At 44.5% G+C, this 17,640-nt stretch overlaps 1 pseudogene across 1 annotated transcript in view; it reads left to right on the top strand.

Annotated features, from left to right (window-relative positions):
* LOC147464018 (protein NDH-DEPENDENT CYCLIC ELECTRON FLOW 5-like) overlaps positions 1–17,063 on the top strand; it is a 29,912-nt pseudogene extending 12,849 nt beyond the window's left edge. The window contains exons 2-4 of the transcript XR_015185557.1: positions 16,447–16,597; positions 16,707–16,739; positions 16,814–17,063. The product of XR_015185557.1 is annotated as a protein NDH-DEPENDENT CYCLIC ELECTRON FLOW 5-like (transcript). The remainder of the gene's footprint in view (positions 1–16,446; positions 16,598–16,706; positions 16,740–16,813) is intronic.
* Positions 17,064–17,640: the final 577 nt, after the last annotated feature.

Genomic DNA, 17,640 nt, shown 5'->3' with positions numbered 1-17,640 from the left:
GTTTCGCACCTACATTGCAAGGGAACACCAGGGGAGCTTTGTGAGAGCCTTGGGATGCGTATACAGGGTTTTGGGCACCCGACAGCAGAAAAGGAGAGAATTACAGCACACTGAATTTCTGTGAGCTCACAAAAAAGCTCCTAAATTGCGAGGGAATCCGTCCTAGACAGGTGTTTTTTGACCTACAAGGGTTTTTGGGCCGTTGTGTTGCGACAATCAAGTCAAAAACCTACGTTTTCAGCCCTTGCCAGGTTTGGACAGCTTTGTGAGAGTTTGGCCTAAGTGTACGGATCGTCAACTGTTGATTAATAAAGAAGGGGCGCCAATTTTGGGCCCTAAAAGGTGTCGGTCTCGTGTGCACAGTGACATTCTAGTTGCTGGACGCAATTGTGTTCTGTGTTAACAGGTATTTGAAATAGTACCGTCCTCTACGTTGTACAGGTCGATTATACAAGCTACGTTCTGGGGAGCGTTTGGTTGTATCAATCCTTTGAGCTCATGGCCCGGACCTTTTTTATGTTATTTGCGGGGGGACTGATGAGGTAGTCATTGAGTAGCTTCATATCGTAGACCGTTTGTCTCGGGGGGTGTTATTCAAAATCTTGTAACATGCATATGTGAGCATTTGTGTTGCATTGTGATTTACCAACCATTGAATATTCCTAATTGGGTGAGATTGCCTAGCTATGTAATTTTAGTGCATCGACACACCTGTTTGAGATTGGGTGTGATGGCTAATTTTGCTATGCGAGAATATCAAGAGCTCCAATCTGGAATGAGAACATACTCCTTATTGGATGAGATTTTTCAGGGAAGCCAATGACCCAGGATATCAAGTGCTCTGTTCTGGAATGAGAAAATTGATTGTCTCTCGGAAATTTTTGAGCTAACTTGAGTTGTTTTGCAGATATATTGTAACCGCGAACGATTACTCTTCTTTCAAGAAGGGGGGATGTTACAAACTGTTGATGTGTCAAGTCCACTGAAGAACGGAGCCAACTTGCAGATCTAAGTGGAGGGGCCTAAACCCTAAGAAGAAGCAGAAGAAGTTTTCACCAACTGAAACCGGCCCGTAGGGCGGTAGACTTTGGCTTTCACCCGTAACTTTACTTTAGACTTTACGACACAAAGGAACTTCACGAATAAGCTTCTCACCGGAATTCAACACTTCAAGACAAACCACGGCTTGGTAGCTAGAGCTCTACCAAGTAGACAACGACACCCTGTTTGCCCCAAATATTGGTGCCCCTTTCGGTATTTCTTTATTCTTATTATACTTGAGAAAAACCTGTAAACTTCTACAAGCTGTCCCACTTTTATCGGGCTGAAATTGCTCTACTCTAACCCGATTTCGGCAGCATAACCACAATAGAAGTCTCCACGGACAAAATCCCAAGTCCACTGTGACTTTCCACACACTTTAGAGCACTTTACAAAACCTGTCGAGAAATTACAGCTCTCTGAATTGTCTGTTTTGCGCTCCGATCTGCATGCCGATCACTTCTGTGGATAGCCCTCGAGCTCTCGCACTTGTAGGGTCACTTGTCCCTTGAATTAGACGAATTCCTCGCGCGAAATCTCTCTAAATTTTCTTGTACAGGCACCCAATGCTTTCCAGAGGCTCTCTTGGCAAATAAACGATCCAAACGCTTTTATCTAACCCTCACCAAGCTGTCCAAACCTGTCCATGGTTGTAATTGCAGGTTTTTGATCCGATTTCGCCAGCATAACGGCGCAAAACTCCCTGTAGGTCAAAAGTACACGTCAAGGACACTTTCCCCTATGGGAAGCTTTCTAGTGAGCTGCAGGTCAATTTCAGCATCTTGTGATTTTCTGTTTTGCCACTGTTAGGTGCCTACTACCTTATACACGCATCCCAAGGCCTTTCCGAGGCTCCCCAAGCGATTCCCTGCAGTTTAGGTGTGAAACCCTACACCTGTAGAAAAACACAGCAGGCTGTAATTATCTGTTTTGGACCGTTTCGAGCGGAGTGAGCACGCTTACACGTGTCTCAGTTGCTCGCGCACGCAATGGGACAGTTCCCCTGTAAATCGGACAAGTTTTCACGCGAGAAAATTCTCTGTTTTCGCATTCCTTGGCAATGGAACTGTGCGTACCTGAAGGATTAGCAATTAGCATTCGGTTCTAATGTCACTCTTGTACAGAAGGCTCTTGCCTTCACAACACAAAACCCCATAATTTACATTGTTCATCTGAGAAGCCCAACTAGTGCAAATTACCATATGGGAGGAGAGGAGAGAGAGAAGAGCAAATCGTCGCGCTACATAGAGAAAGGGAGAAGACAAGCTTTTCATTAAAGCTGTGAGCACCTGCACCCACTACTCACGCACACTGTAGCACAAAAATCAAGTCAAATAAGCCCCCTCTCTTGAAATGGGCGCCCCCTCTTGTTGATGCTTTTGGCAGATGTATCTGGAGCCCCATGTGTCCCTTATGCTTCTTTTGAGTTAGTTTCCTAGTACCCATTGACAAGTGTAGCGGGGGCCTAAATAACTTTGAACTGAGCCTTGACACCCTTTTGCTGCTTGGATTCTAGTGCCGATCGGCCCGACCAACTCGTGGTGGCCCTTCCTGATTGCGGGTGAAACTCTCGACCATCAGCCGTTTCACACTGGCCATACAATTCCGGCCATTTGCAACTTCAAAAAGAGGGTCCCAAAAATTAAACAAAAATCATCGGAAAGAAATCAACAACTCAAGTTAGCAATTGCCACGTCCTCGTGACACCAACTTACAGGTCCTGCCGAGTACGGGTGTCACGTGACAAGCTACAACATGATCAGGGTTCAATTAGTCCAATCAGTCTAGATTAGAAGTGATCTAGCACTTTTGTGAGTCTATTCGTAGACCGTGCATGCCCAGTCACTTAGTATAGATGCATATCCTCTGGTTGCACACAACATGATCATCAGTATTCCCACCAGAATCCATCAGATTCCATCAGGGGAATTTAGCCTATTTTACCTATTTTTGGCATTTTTCACTTATTAATTTAAGTGACTTTCCAACAAAAGTAGGTAGGGCAAATTGGGTAAGAAAATATATAAGCAAACCAAAGTTAGCACTAAATGGCAGAAGAGGCAGCAGGAGCTCCACCGCTCAACAAGCAACTTCTCAAGCAAAGAACCCTTGGGGGCGACTCCCTCAAGCAAGATCCCCCATTGTCCTAGCATTTTTCAACAAGGAACATCGCCAGCCATCCTCAGTCACTAGCGCTTGTATCAGTATCGTCTTTCATCGCCGGAGGTCACAGAGAAGCTAGCGTTTTTTAAAAGACCAGCATCACTAGCGTTTTTGGTTTACAACAGCCTAGCGTTTTTGGTTTCAGCCTCAGCCTTGCAGATCCGGCACATGCAGTGATTGCAGCCCTAAAAGACCATCAAGATCAGCCCCGAAAGGTAGCAGATTCAGCCCATGAAGAAGTAGCAGATTCAGCCCCAGAAAGACCTCAGTTTTCAACCCTAAACCTGCAGATTTTCAGCGTCAAAGACCCACAGAAAACAGCCCCAAAAACAACGTTTTTGGCTCAGTCGCAGATTTCAGCCCATAGCGTTTTTGGATAGTAGTAAGAAGATTGCAGATTTCAGCCATTAGGTCGACTTCGTCATCCCCGTTGTCATCGTCGACATAGCCTAAACTTGCATCAGTTCCATGCATTCCATTTGTTCCAGGTTGTGCAATCATAAGTAGACCACTCTCGCCGACGAGAGTGGGGCCTTCGGAGGAGGGTTTTACGTCTCTGGTGTCGTATCTCTCTTCTTTCTCTATCTCTTAATCTCATACACTTGCACGCACAGTGTCCATTGACTTTGTTTGTGATCATAGCATTCTCTCATTAAGAACGGAAGGCTCTCTCTTCCATAAGAACAAAAGGAACCTTGAGCACAGTTCGGAGTACTCATCTTGAGCAAAGCGCAAACATTCATTCTGTTGCACCTAACATTGGTATCAGAGCTTTGGTAGTGTTCTGAATAACTCAAGGAAAGAACCACAAGAATCACAAGAATTTTTTTTGCTTGTTGCGATCGCACGAACCCAAGTTCTCTTGGACGTGTCGATTCCTAATCGTGTTTTTTAAGGGTGACAGGAATCCAGGAAAGAAGGGCTTGTCCAGCCTCCCCTTGTGCCTCTTTTCACTCATTGAGAGCGGACCGTGCACTTAGCGGCCGGCCAATCGATGTGAGGTGGGAAAAAGCAACCTTGGTGTGAGCGCAAGGCCGCAAAGGGGTGCGCCCACGGAAAGGAGTAGAACTCGGGTGAAGAGAAGATCCTTCTCAAACGCGGTTTGCAAGCGAAAGAAAACCTCAAGAACCCAAGACCCTCAAGAACCCAAGAACCCAAGTTCCTCGTGAACTTAAGAACCCAAGATCCCCAAGAACCCAAGTTCCTCGTGAACTTAAGAACCCAAGACCACAAGAACCCACAAGAACCGACGACTTCAGAATGGTCATCACTCGAAGCGAATAGATACTTTGCTTGGAGGTGATGAGCATGAGAGAGGCGAAGAAGAATTTTCCCCACCAGGAGGTTTTTCTGACCTTCCCCATCTATGTCAAGGATTGCACTAACTCCTATGGAGGCTTTCCACAAGATGTTTATGGAAAGGAAGTTAGAACGTGAAGTAAGAAATGCAGAAAGAATGGCAGAAATGGAACGCAGACATGCAGAAAGAAGAGCAGAAATAGAGCGGAGACACCAAGAAAGAATTGTAGCCGCCGTCAAAGGAAAGAGCAACCAATACAGGGAAGAGTTCTTGCGACTCGTTTCTCAAGCTCAGGCACAGATGCAAGAGATTCAAGAAAAGGAGACTCTCTCAGTCTCTTCTTCTCCAAAGCATGACACACAGGATTTGCATGATTGTGAGAAGCATGATGATTTGAATGACAATGATTTGCATGATGATGATTTGATTGACAATGATAAGCATGATGATTTGCATGATCAAGTTGTGATTTCTCACAAGCATGATGATTTGCATGATCAAGATGTGATTTCTCACAAGCATGATGAGTTGCATGAAGCTGATGTGATTGTTCACAAGGATGATGTGTTAGTGGATGCTTTTTCTAGCGAAGCTAACCTCGTTGTAGATTCGATCAATCACGAAGAACCGATCTTGGCTTTCGAGTCGAGGTCCAAAGAACCCCCACAGGACTATTCGATCATTCAGGAAGAACCGATCTTGGCTCTCGAGCCTAGGTCCAAAGAACCCTCACAGGAAGTATTATGTATTCGCATGATTGATACGCACGCATTGTTCGAGTGTTTCATTCGTGATCGTTTCCTATATTTTAGTCAGCGTCTTTATGTGATCCCTTTTCCTAGGCATGACATATCGTACGTTGAGCACGTTGACTCATGAATGAGCACGAATGTATGCGGATTGTTCATGAAAAGCTGAAAAGTATGCATTCAAGGAAGTCACATTCCATGTCTCTTCCTTGGCATGACACATTCGTAGAACGAGCACATGAAAGTATGAGCACGAAGCATGGGCATTTCCGTTGTGAATTGGCACCGTTGATTGCTCTAGATCAAAAGAGAAAGATTCGATCTCATTGTTTGCATGTGTTTGATGAACGGTTTGTCACTCCATCTATTTGTTTATCTACATTGCATGCACAGTCTTTGAGGAAGACACGATTTTTTCCACTCACTTTACATGGAATAGATATGTTCATGGTTGTGTGTTGGAAATGGTTTCAGGGATTTTCAGCCACGGAGATTCTTGAAGAAGAAAGAAGCATGACTCTCGACGAAGTTGAAGCATCAAAGGAAACTCAAAAAACTTTGTGTCGCTTTCGGCGCGGCCCAAAGAAGCAAGCGTTGCAGACCTTTATGAAGTTCAAGTACCGCACGACCCACACATCAGAGTGGGCCGGTGAAGAGTCCCTTCCAGGATTCCGGATGTTGTTGGCGATCTCCCTCGACGCCATACAGTTCGGTACCAGTACCTCACTTTGAAAAGGAGAGGATGTCATGTGACACATCCAGCCCTATGTGTCCGTGGACAAGCTAGGAGTTTGATGTTTGTGGTACTGTCAAGGCTTCACTACGGATTGACTCATGTACCTTTTGTTGGATGTATTGCAAATTCTTATGCTTTGTCTTTAGATTGGGCAAAGCAAAAGAGTTGCTTATTAGATAGTGTATCCATGTTACATATGAAAATCCTGAACAGATATATTATTGCATTGTTTTATTGAATCAAAGCATTGAAAAATTTGTTTTCACTCAACGTAGATAACTCTCGTCAATATCAGTGATCTCCATTTGCTTGAAGTGTATGTTTAATTATCAAAGCTTGTGTGTTTCTGTTTATGATGGTCAGAAATAGAGCTCAAGCTTTCATAAGCTATGATATGTACAAAGTTTAGGCTTTTTAGACCAGTGTGAGTTTGTGCAAGGTACACAATGCAGATCAGGCAGCTATTATACCGAAATCTGTTTAGTGTATCAGTTATGCCATTTGGGGCATACCATTGGATGTAAGAACACCTTGAAGAGACAGAATTGTTGTATAAGTGATTTTACTCATGGCAATGTGGTGTGCTAGAGTTCTAGGGTCCTGTTTCTTGTGGGTGTATCGCCCATCCCCTAGAAATGGAGTTAGAATAGTAGTGTAATTCATTGCTAGCCACCTTATCTGTGTTTCCATCACCCCTATTGGGGCATTTTCTCTTGGACTTCATTGCTCTTTGACATCTTGGCTCGGCTTTATAGGCAAAATAGTATTTTAAAGATGCTTAGTCTGCCTTTTGCTGAATTGTGGGGCACAAGTAAGGCTCTAGGGATGGAACTCCGATGTTCCATGTGGACTCTCCTCTTCTGTCTCTCTCTATCCAAGTTCTGTTATTTGCAATTTTTATTTGTGTGTTGCGACTGATTTCTCGCTTGGAGTGTCCAAGCCTGTAACAGTGATATCAAAGCTCAGACGATTCTTCTTCTCCGAAGGATCTGATCCTTTTCTGCAGCACATGGGTTCTTGCAATGAATCCGATAGAGACAACACTCCTCTAACTCTTAGTCTTTAGGGAGATGAAGAAAAGCAAAGTCCCAGCACGGGATTTCACGAGATTGTGACAAACACTAACCTTATATGTTGGTTTCCTTCCTTTGATTTTTATTTAATTTTTGGGACTCTTTTTGAAATCACTATACCCGAACATTGCATGGCCAGTGTGAAACGATTGATGGCCGAGAGTTTCACCCGCAAGAGTCAAGGCTAGGCAGCTACGAGACGACTGGGCCGATCAACACTGAAATCTGACTAGTAAAAGGGAGGCTAGGCTCAGTTAGTCATTTGGGCCCCTTGGCGAGACTTCGTAAGTTGGTGGGTACTAGGATTTAAACCAAATGGACAAAATGGACACTTGGTAGTCTGTGAGCCATTGCACGGACACCTCAGCAAGGGAGCGCCCAAAATCGATTTCAACAAGAGAAGAGGTTGATTTAAGTTCATTGTGAGCTATTGTGTATGTGTGAGTAGAGTGTGCAGGTGATCACAACTTTAATGGAAAGGTTGGCTTCTCCTCTGTCTTATGTAGCACAAACGATTCCGCTCTCGTGCACCCTCCCCGTTTTGAATACAGAATCGTGATGCCGAGCTCAAGGGCTATTCATCTGGCGAAATTTATGCTTGATTACCGAGGCAAGAGCCTCTTGCACAGGTATCGGATTAGCTAACTGTTAATCTAGAGCAAGTACAAGTTGATTTAGAGAGATTTCTCGCAAGAAATCTCATTTAAATCAAAGAGCAAGTAGCCCTACACCTGCAGGATCTCAATGGCTACCTACAGGTGCGTTCGGCACGCAAAACGTAGCTCAAAACAGAGAATTATAGGTTGCTGTAATTTTTGCAGGCTTAGGGTTTTGACCCTTTTTTTGCCTAAAAGTCCAAGGAGCTTCGGGGAAGCTAGGGAACTGCTAAATAGGTGTTCTAGTGCATTTCAAAGGCTAAAACAGAGAATTCAGCGTGCTGTATTTTCTCGCCAGGTTTGTAAAAGCGCTCTAATGTGCGTAGAAAGGCACCTGCTACATGGCGATTTTGTCTCTGAAGCCTTCTATTGTCGTTATGCTGCCGAAATTTGACTAGAGTAGGAAAATCTGCAGCCCAATAAAAGTGGGACAGCTTGTAGAAGATTACAGGTTTTCCTCCAAGTTTCAATTGGAATAAAGAAATACCAAAAGGGGCCAAGCTTTGGGGCCAACAAGGTGTCATTGTCTACTTAGGAGCACTATAGCTACCAAGTTGTGGATTCCAGTCACGCTATTCGTGAATAAATTACTTTGTGTCATAAAGTACAGGTAAAGTTAAACACGTATAGATTGGGTGAAAGCCTAATTTTACCGCCCTTTAGTAAGGTTACAGGCCGGTTTCATGGTTCCCATCACGTTCCCCAGGCACCAGCGTGCGTGGTTCGAAGGTTTTCTAGCATACAACGGAACGCTGCCCCAGACAACGGCCTACGTTGTTCCGAGGTTTTCAAACATAGAACGAAACGCTCCCCAGGCATCGGCCTACGTCGTTCCGAGGTTCAAACAATACCAAAACAGTATTTTCACTTCTCCACCCGGGAGTAAAATCATGAATCAATGGTAGTAAAACCAAAGTCGAACATTTCAAATTGGCACCAAAACAGGTTCAAAACCGATACCATCCATTTCAAACAAATTCCAACAAGATCACCAAACAAGTTCTCAAACATTTTTCAAACTTAAAAAGCATTCTCAACATCAGTCGAGCTCAAAAAGTCGAATGACTTTCCATCCTAAAACCTGCACCAAAAATTAGGGTTAGGTTCATTCCATAAGGTCGTAGCCGAGCACAGCATGGTCCATCAGCTCTTGGACAGACAGTGTTTTCTTTGGCGGCGATGGTAGTCCCAAGATAGCAATCACATTGGACCTCCAAGGTCATCTGCTCGTGAAGAGACATCTACAAAGAGATGTGGAGGAATTTTAAGTTATAATCTGCTAGGGTTTCCATGGCAAGCATTTCAGGATATCCCACTCTGCCAGAAGTTGCACTCCAAAGGAAGATGTCAGAAACCATATAACTTTGGGCAAAGTTTTTCTTGAAAGCTTGCCAAGTCCTTGGAAGTGTGCAGCTTGGTAGCCATAGACATCAACATCTGCTTGGCACTGCTTTTGAGAAAAATAGTGACTCGAAACAAATCTTAAGTCCTCTTGCAAGTGATGTTTTTGGCTTATGCCCTGTAAGACATGAGCGGTGAAGACGGAAGCGCGCCTGATGTGCGATTTATGAAGGGTGGGAGTGGCGAATAAGTGCGGGGTCGAGGGCCGAAGATACTTCAAATAAAATAAGCCCGGGGTCGGGGGCCGAAGATACTTAAAATAAAATTCCATCAGTCTTTGGTTTTCTTTGTCTCCTCTTTGGTAGGACCGGGATGCTTTCAGAGAAGCACACGACTGATGCTCTAATACCGTTGTCACAAGACGACCACCGTGTGTGCCAATAGAAAAGAACAGATTGAACAACTTTAAGCACTACAAATAACAACTGAACAAAAAAAGAGAGACGACACGCGACATGGAGTGGCGGAATTCCACCCCAGAGAGTATTGGCCCCAAACCTTGGTGCCCCTTTCAGTATTTCTTTATATCACATCAACTCAGTACAAGCCGGTACTCCAGACTCTGCACCTTCTCTAGGAGGCATGCCAAAGAATGAGCCCTTAGCACATATTTAAAGGCCTTTGGCCTATGAAAAGCAGTTTACATGAAAAGCCTTCAAACTCAAAAAGCTTCTGGTTCAAAAGCAATGCCAAAAAGCTGCCATCGTAAATCACGAAAATCCGTACAATTGCCACGTCAACAGTCAGCGCAAAACGCGGAGATCCGTACAGTCTGCCACGTCATCAGCCATCAAAAAATCTGCAGTGTTCGTACAACTGCCACGTCATCAGCTCATGCGCAAGCCTTTGTGTGTAGGTCCTGCTTTATTTTAATCCGTTATGTCACTTGGGGCCCCCTCGGACGGGGTCCCCATAAGTTGGTAGGACTTCTTCTTCTGTTACTTGTTCTTCTTAGGGTATAGGCCCCTTGGCCGGCATCTGCAAGTTGGCTCCATTCTTCAGGGCTTTGACACGTCAGCAGTTCGTGACAGCTTCTTGATCTTTCACTTTGCCCCAAGCTCGGCAAAGTTCTTTACTTTCATCAATCATGCTTGGGTGAGTATCCATGCAATTTGGAACCAGTCCTGCTTTCATCTTGCCTTTTCTGCCATGTTCCTCAGTTGCTCTTGAACTCTCTGACCTGTCTTCATTCTGTTCTTGCTGTGCCTTTTTAGGGCACTTCGTGGAGACGTGCCCATGTTCCCCGCATCCAAAACACTTCCCCTCTTTGATGTAGTTGGCCCTCTCTCGAAGAGTGAGTCGGGGTCGTGAATCCTTGTCTTTCTTTTCTTGGGAACTCTTCCTCTTTCTACTTACATTATTAGAAGTCTGTTGGGTTCTCCGATCTCATCAGTGGGGTAAGTCAGATTGCTCGAATGTGTGGCAAAACCCCGTTTCGCATGACCCATCAATTCTTGAATAGAATTTGACTTTTGTTCCAAGCAGTAGTCTCGGATCTGTGTAGGAAGTTCGCAGCAAAACCGCTCAATCTGTTCTTTGAACGAGACCTTCTTAAATGAAGAGGCTGGTAGAAAAGAGCTCCGAAATCTATCGCAATAAGTGTCCAAAGAATCTCCCTTGGTCATTCGAAGATGATTTCAAGCAGTTTGTATATCTCGTTCATACTCCCGAGTCAGCCAAGAAGAAATTAAAAGCCTCTTAAACTTCAACCATTTAACTGGAGCTTCCTTTCTCAATAGAAGGGTGGACCACCATGTTCGAGCATTTCCCTTGAAGAAAGATGTAGCCCTCCGAATCTTGGAGTTCTCTGAGTAATGCCCTCTAGAGAAAGCTATGTCAAACTGCTGTATGAAGGCCAAAGCCCTTGGGAGCATCTCGAAATCCAGAAAAAGAGTCAAACTTAATTGATTGTCCACCTTCTTTGAATTCTCTTACTTTCTTGCTTTTATCTTCGAGGAAGTCATATTGGTTGGCTTTATGGAAATGCTTCTTCTTTGCATAAAACATGTGATCGTCGGAGTCCAAACTGTCTGAGGACGAGTCCCCTATAGGACTGTCAGAAACTGGGCGAAATTTACGCTTCTTCGCCTTTTTCTTGCCCTTTTCAAAGCTTTGCTTTTTGCTTCGCTTTTTGCCTTTTCTGTCTTCTTCGCTCAAGTCAGGAGAGCTAGGACTGTCAGAAGAAGAAGAACCTGGGTAGTCCTTCAAATCGTACATGCTTCTTCTACTTTCTCGCCGATGCAAAAGAAGATTGATGACCCAAACAACCCGGGAAGTCCATTCCTTTCTTATGCTTTTTATCGTGCTTTTTGGATTTTTTGTTTGCGTCCAAAAGTCGGCTAATCTGTGTGTGAACCACCTCTTCTAATTCTTGCTTTGTAAACATCCTTGGAGAAGGAGGTTTCTTGAGTGCCGGTTTGATGGGTGGCTTTGTGGCCTTCTGCCACCACTGGGTGTGTACTTCTGCGAGGGATTGCTGGGGCAAAATTTTGCAAATTTTGGATCCTTCGCAATTTTAATCATCTGCTTTGTTGCCTCGTCAACCAATTGTCGATGTCCCATCTCTTCAATCTCGAACTGAGTAGGCCGAGGTGGGCCGTACTCTTCCTCTGATTGCTCATAGAATCTTCTCCGTGATCTCCTCCCGCATTCGCAGATGCAGAAGAAGTCGATTGATTTCTGTTGGAATCCACAAGTGCCGCAAGTAAAGGATCGGATTTTCCGGTAGAAGAGAAATTGGCCGCGCTCTAATACCACTGTAACAAACTTGGACACATCAAGTCAAGATTCTACCTCGACATAACAGAGATCACTTCGAGACAATTTACAATCCACAATTAGGTCGACACGGCCCGGCGTAGTTCCGTGCCAAGAGGTATTGGTCCCAAAGACCCCCTTTCCATATTTCTTTTTGTATTAATCTGTGTTCAAAGTACAAGAGAGTGGGTAGGTGCTCACTCTCAGACTTTGCGTCCAAATGCTCTGAGAAGTGAGGCCTTGCCCACTTATTTGAAGGTAAGGGATGCCCAAAAGCAAAGCCCCAAAAGCACTAACTCAAAAGCAGTTAGTGTTCAAAAGCAACTTGGCGTCAAAGTCTGCAAAAAGCTGTCAGTGCAATTTCCGGCAGGCCGTACGAACAGTCAGCGCGAATTGCGGAGATCCATACAGTCAGCGCTATATGTGGGATTCTGTACGCCAGCCATTTGCTTTAAGTTCCTTGTGTCCTTAGGGGTCCCCTCGTCACTTAGCCATAAGTTAGGACAACCTGCTTGATCACTTAGAATACCTTTCCTAGTGATATGCCTTGTATCCCTCCTCTCTAGCTGCTCTGATCTTTGCACAGATGTAAGAGAATCAGGAAAAGGAGACTCTCTCAGTCTCTTCTTCTCCAAAGCATGATAGACATGATTTGCATGATGATTTGAATGATAAAGATGTGATTTCTCACAAGCATGATGAGTTGCATGAAGATGATGTGATTGTTCACAAGGATGATGTGTTTGTGGATGCTTTTTCTAGCGAAGCTAACCTCGTTGTAGATTTGATCAATCACGAAGAACCGATCTTGGCTTTCGAGTCGAGGTCCAAAGAACCCCCACAGGAGGATTCGATCATTCAGGAAGAACTGATCTTGGCTCCCGAGCCTAGGTCCAAAGAACCATCACAGGAAGTATTTTGTGTTCGCATGATTGATACGCACGCATTGTTCGAATGTTTCATTCATGATCGTTTCCTGTATTTTAGTCAACGTCCTTATGTGATCCCTTTTCCTAGGCATGACATATTGTATGTTTAGCACGTTTCGCTCATGAATGAGCACGAATGTATGCGGATTTTTCATGAAAAGCTGACTTCATTTTAAGCCCTAGCGTTTTTGCATCTGCCAGCAACCTCAGCGTTTTGCAGATCTATCGCGACAGAATCAGCCCTAGGATCAGCGTTTTCATTTTTCAGCGCGTCGTCGTCGCATCGTCGCCATCAACATTGTCACCGACATAGAGTCGAAATTCAGCAAATAGAAGATTTGCAGATTTCAGCCCATAGCGTTTTTGGACAGTAGTAGAAAGATTGCAGATTTCAGCCCTTAGGTCGATTTTGTCATCACCGTCGTCATCGTCGACATAGCCTAGACTTGCATCAGTCACATGCATACCATTTGTACCAGATTGTGCAATCAATAAGTAGACCACTCTCGCCGACGAGAGTGGGGCCTTTGGAGGAGGGTTTTACGTCTTTGGTGTCATATCTCTCTTCTCTCTCTATCTCTCAGTCTCATACATTTGTATGTACAGTGTCCATTCACTTTGTTGTGATCATAGCATTCTCTCACTAAGAACGGAAGGCTCTACCTTCCATAAGAACAAAAGGAACCTTGAGCACAATTCGGAGCACTCATCTTGAGCAAAGCGCAAACAATCATTCCGCTGCACCTAACAACGGGTATGGCATTTCCTAGGGGAAAACCGTCGGGTTTCAAAAGTAGTTTAGTGAGGTGAGCGATAAGTTACCTGGAGGAGGCAACTCCAAAGGGAAGACCAAAGCAAGTCTCGCAGTACCTGGGCCTCTGAACAGAGGTACTTGGTTGTTGTCACGCCCAAATCAAGTTGGCGAAATGGGTCTCTCAAGGGATTAGTCATGGCCCTAAGAGTGTAGATAATTCTGGCCTCTCGTAGTCCAGAGGAAACTAGTGACAAAAGTGTCTACCTTTGGTTTCCGGGTGCATAGTCCTGGTCGTTCTTCTTCTATATTTTTTTGGTGTATGAGGGGAGCGGTCGGGCATGCCCTACCCGACTCCGAAAACAAAACAAAAAAGTCCTAACAAATCTAGAGAACCAAAATGAGCGCCAAGCTAGAAAGGACCCGGTGCTCAAAAACGACCGACCGTCCAACACCAAGTGAAGATGACCGTAGTGGAGGTTGAAGCTGAAAATAACGGCCAAATAGCAAAATAAATTGCGGAAGTAGATAATGGAAGTGCAAAAGATGAGCGTATCATACCCATTGGCTACTTATGAAGCCGGCGGAGAGAGGTGGAGAAGAGCTACCACCCTTTGAAGCATAACACTCCAACCAAATGAGAAAGGTTGCCTAGGTTGACAAGAAACCGGCAACACTCCAAGTCAAAAGGAACTGACATAGGAGGTGCTAAAGGGGCAAATGAAGAGGCTAAAGGGCAGTGCTAGCGCTAAGATCTCGGCCTAGGCATTGGGAGCGGCAAGGTTAGACGTTATCCTAGTTTGAGGTGAGCCATCACGATCTGCTTCTTTTGACGACCATGCCATCTCCAATAACATCTACCACTTTATGTCCATGTCTTCTACAATAGCTAAATGTACCATTAGGTCGATTTTCATGGGTAGTAGTTTGGGGTGTCGTTTTTATTGGCAATGGAGAGGATTCGTAAACCCCAAGTCATAGACCAAGATGAAGGTAAAAGCATCCAAGTATTCCAGCAATAAGAAGGGATCCAACTCAATTGTTAGTTAGAGGAAGATACATGAGGAGATTCAGCAACAAATGCAACAGCAGATGATGCATATGTGCACATGCAAACATGCAGGCTTTGTGGACAGGAATACAACGTTTTTTGATATGGCGATCAAGAGTTACCTTGCGACATCTCCCTGTGCTTCTGGGCTTACGGTGCAGGTAGAGGTGCATATGGACCATATGACACTGGTGTTGGTGCTCTTTGGACCATATGGCATGGGTAGAGTGGTTCTGGGCCTTACAACACAGGGATGTTTGGTGCTGATGGAGCAGGGATGCCAAGACCCATGGGAAGGATGTATGGAGGTATGTCAAGATGCATGGATACCCTTATGGATATCCCACATGAGGGATTAGGGAGTACTAGGATGCATAAGGAGTTATGTCTCCAACCTTTGGGGCTACTTTTGCCACTGAACCTTGAAGGCGACCTTCTTTTGAGACCGAACATGTACAATTAGTTGACGGTTTGGGGGACATAGAAAGATTTCAAGGAAGGAGGCCAGAACGTAAAGTTGGATACTTTTTTAGGACTTTTGAGATGAAACGAAAGCTTTGGCACAGCTTTCTCAGGAGGCAACTTCAGGGAAGCTTCCAAAATCAGAAACGCTACCTCTTTCCGAAGGGGAATGAGAGGCAGTGGTGGCTGACTTTATTGCTTCATGGACATGCACCAGGTACTTGGGTGGGATTCAAACAGTTGTTTGCGTCAGCCTGTCCTATGGTTGGCACCTGCTTATGAGGCACATACTCTCACAGTTTGGAAGCGCCCAGGGATGAAGAAGACCGACGCTCTTTTATTGTACAACCAGAGGTTTTGGAGTTCTTTTCTTCCCCTCGCTTCATTTTAGATGGTCTCTCTCGAGATGGAGCTATACTGTTGCGGTCTGCTTCTGGAGTCGGAAAGGTATTGCTTGAAGTAGAAGGTCGCGAGCATACAAGGGATGATGGCCCATGCACAGGACGGCTATGCTTTGCTCATGGGATCATTGGCTTTTGTAGATGAGGAGTAAGGAGAAGCCGTTGGATAGAGTTGAGGAAGTGTAGGAAGAAGGTGAAGAAGTTCCTTGTTTGACATCAGAAGAGAAGGCAGAGTGGGATCAGTAAGTGGTGAAAGTGCTACACTTGTAGAGAGACCAATCATATTGCAGCGAAGTGCTTGATAAAGGAAGAAAGTCCAGTGGACAAGGTGGAGACAGCGAAGGCAGTAGAGGAGAGACAAGAAGAGAAGGGTTAGACTAAAGGAGGATTGATCTCAGATTTTAAGGGGATACCACAGGATAAAGAGGACGAGAGTACTGAGCTCTTCCAAGCGTAGGGCAAAGTACGAGATCAAGAGGCTCTGATTTTCTTTGACAACAGGGCCAAGGCTTCATCAGAAACGGGACAGAGGCTAACTTCATTTCATCAGTGATAATAATGTATGTGTTTGTGGGCGTTTGCATGCTCCTTTATATAATATATACATCTGAGGCTTACATGGCAGAAACCTTAGTAAAAGTCTGTGTCATGATGATGGCATATAAAAACCCCTTTATGCTGTGGTTCTAAAGTTGTGTCTAGCTGATAAGGAAAGAGACAACAGCTTGCAATGCAAAGCAAGGCAATCATTGGTTGCTGCAGCTTGTGAAGGGGTAGCAAAAATTTTCTCTCTTAACAAAAGCCTCAGGCAGGCCAGCAAGTAGTGTCTCTGGAGAATTGAAAGATATCAATATGGAGAGCTGTCTCTGAGCTGCTTTGCTTTAAGGTTTCTTTCCTTTGTTTGGTTCTGCGTTTCTAAAGAAATGCCTGTTATGAATGAATAAGGCCCATGTCCCAGCTGTTTACAATTTTGCAGGGTTTGCGAAGGTCCTTACTCTTTGAAAATCGTGGGTTTGAGAACCTGGTGGTGTCCAGTCCAGTCACGGATGGAGACAAGCCCTTCATATCAGTCGCTTACAGCACAGTTCTTTCTCCAATAACATTAGATAAGGGAGAGTCTTGGAGAGGTGCGCAGATTCTGCTTCCAGATGTCAATTAAGGAAGCTGTGAGCTTCGATACAATGCTGTAGAATGAGTTTGATGATCGGCTGGTTATCCAAACTAGCCTGACTTCAGGGGCCCTCACCAAGCCGAGTTTCACTTTACAAGGTGGCTTCACTGGTTTTGGTCGACTTTTTCTTTGCTTTTTGATATAGTTTCTAAACATTGTCATGTTGATGCAGGTTTCTTCACATGTATAGTGTCGTATCGATCCAGATTTAAGGCTGTGATACCATGACGACGCCCCATTATCATGCACCTGCCGCATTTTCATCAAAAAAAGCAGCCCTTTCTCTCAGCAGTCCTATGAGCACTTAATATCAGTCTACTCTTGTAAGTAATCAAAGTGAGAGTATGCGGGAAAAGAGCTGATTGTAGAGAAACCGATGAGAATTTCTCTTATCTCAACAATGCACCTTGTTGTTTGTGCAATCAATCAATCTCTCTCTCTCTCTCTCTCCTCTCCCCCCCATCGCCTACAGTACTTGTGCAAGCCCTGCATCTTATTGGTTTACAATAGATGGCTTCTAAGTTTCATATCTGCTACATTGAAGGACAAAATACGTTAATGTCTTCCAAAGTTCTCGGCCTAATAGCGCTACTGGCACATGCCAATAAACCATTCAGCTCAGCTATGGAAAATGTAGCTTGCAGTGCCAATTCGTTTCAAAGAATTACAGCTTTGTGTCACAACTATGCTTACTTTTGTGAGAGCAATCAGCTAAGGGAGCGTGCTTGCTTCGAGTGGTGAATGCAAGGCTCAAGCGCTCTGATAAATTTGTGTGTGTGTGTGTGTGTGTACATTTCTCCTCTTGGCCCTTAAAGAAATTGTACCTAAAGGAGTGCGGATGGTGAAAAACTGGCTTGAATGTGTGTGTGTGTGTGTGTGAGAGAGAGAGAGAGAGACTTTCCTTGTACATCTTTTTGGTGGGTTTTCCTCTCTTTGTGGTTTCCCACAGAAAGTTAAATCAAATTGATTTACAAAAAAGTGTGTGTGTGTGTGTGTGAG

This window comes from Adiantum capillus-veneris, chromosome 2 (genome assembly GCF_014529385.1).
Source record: "Adiantum capillus-veneris isolate H3 chromosome 2, ASM1452938v2, whole genome shotgun sequence".
Taxonomy (NCBI): domain Eukaryota; kingdom Viridiplantae; phylum Streptophyta; class Polypodiopsida; order Polypodiales; family Pteridaceae; genus Adiantum; species Adiantum capillus-veneris.
This window is presented reverse-complemented; position numbering and strand designations above follow the sequence as displayed.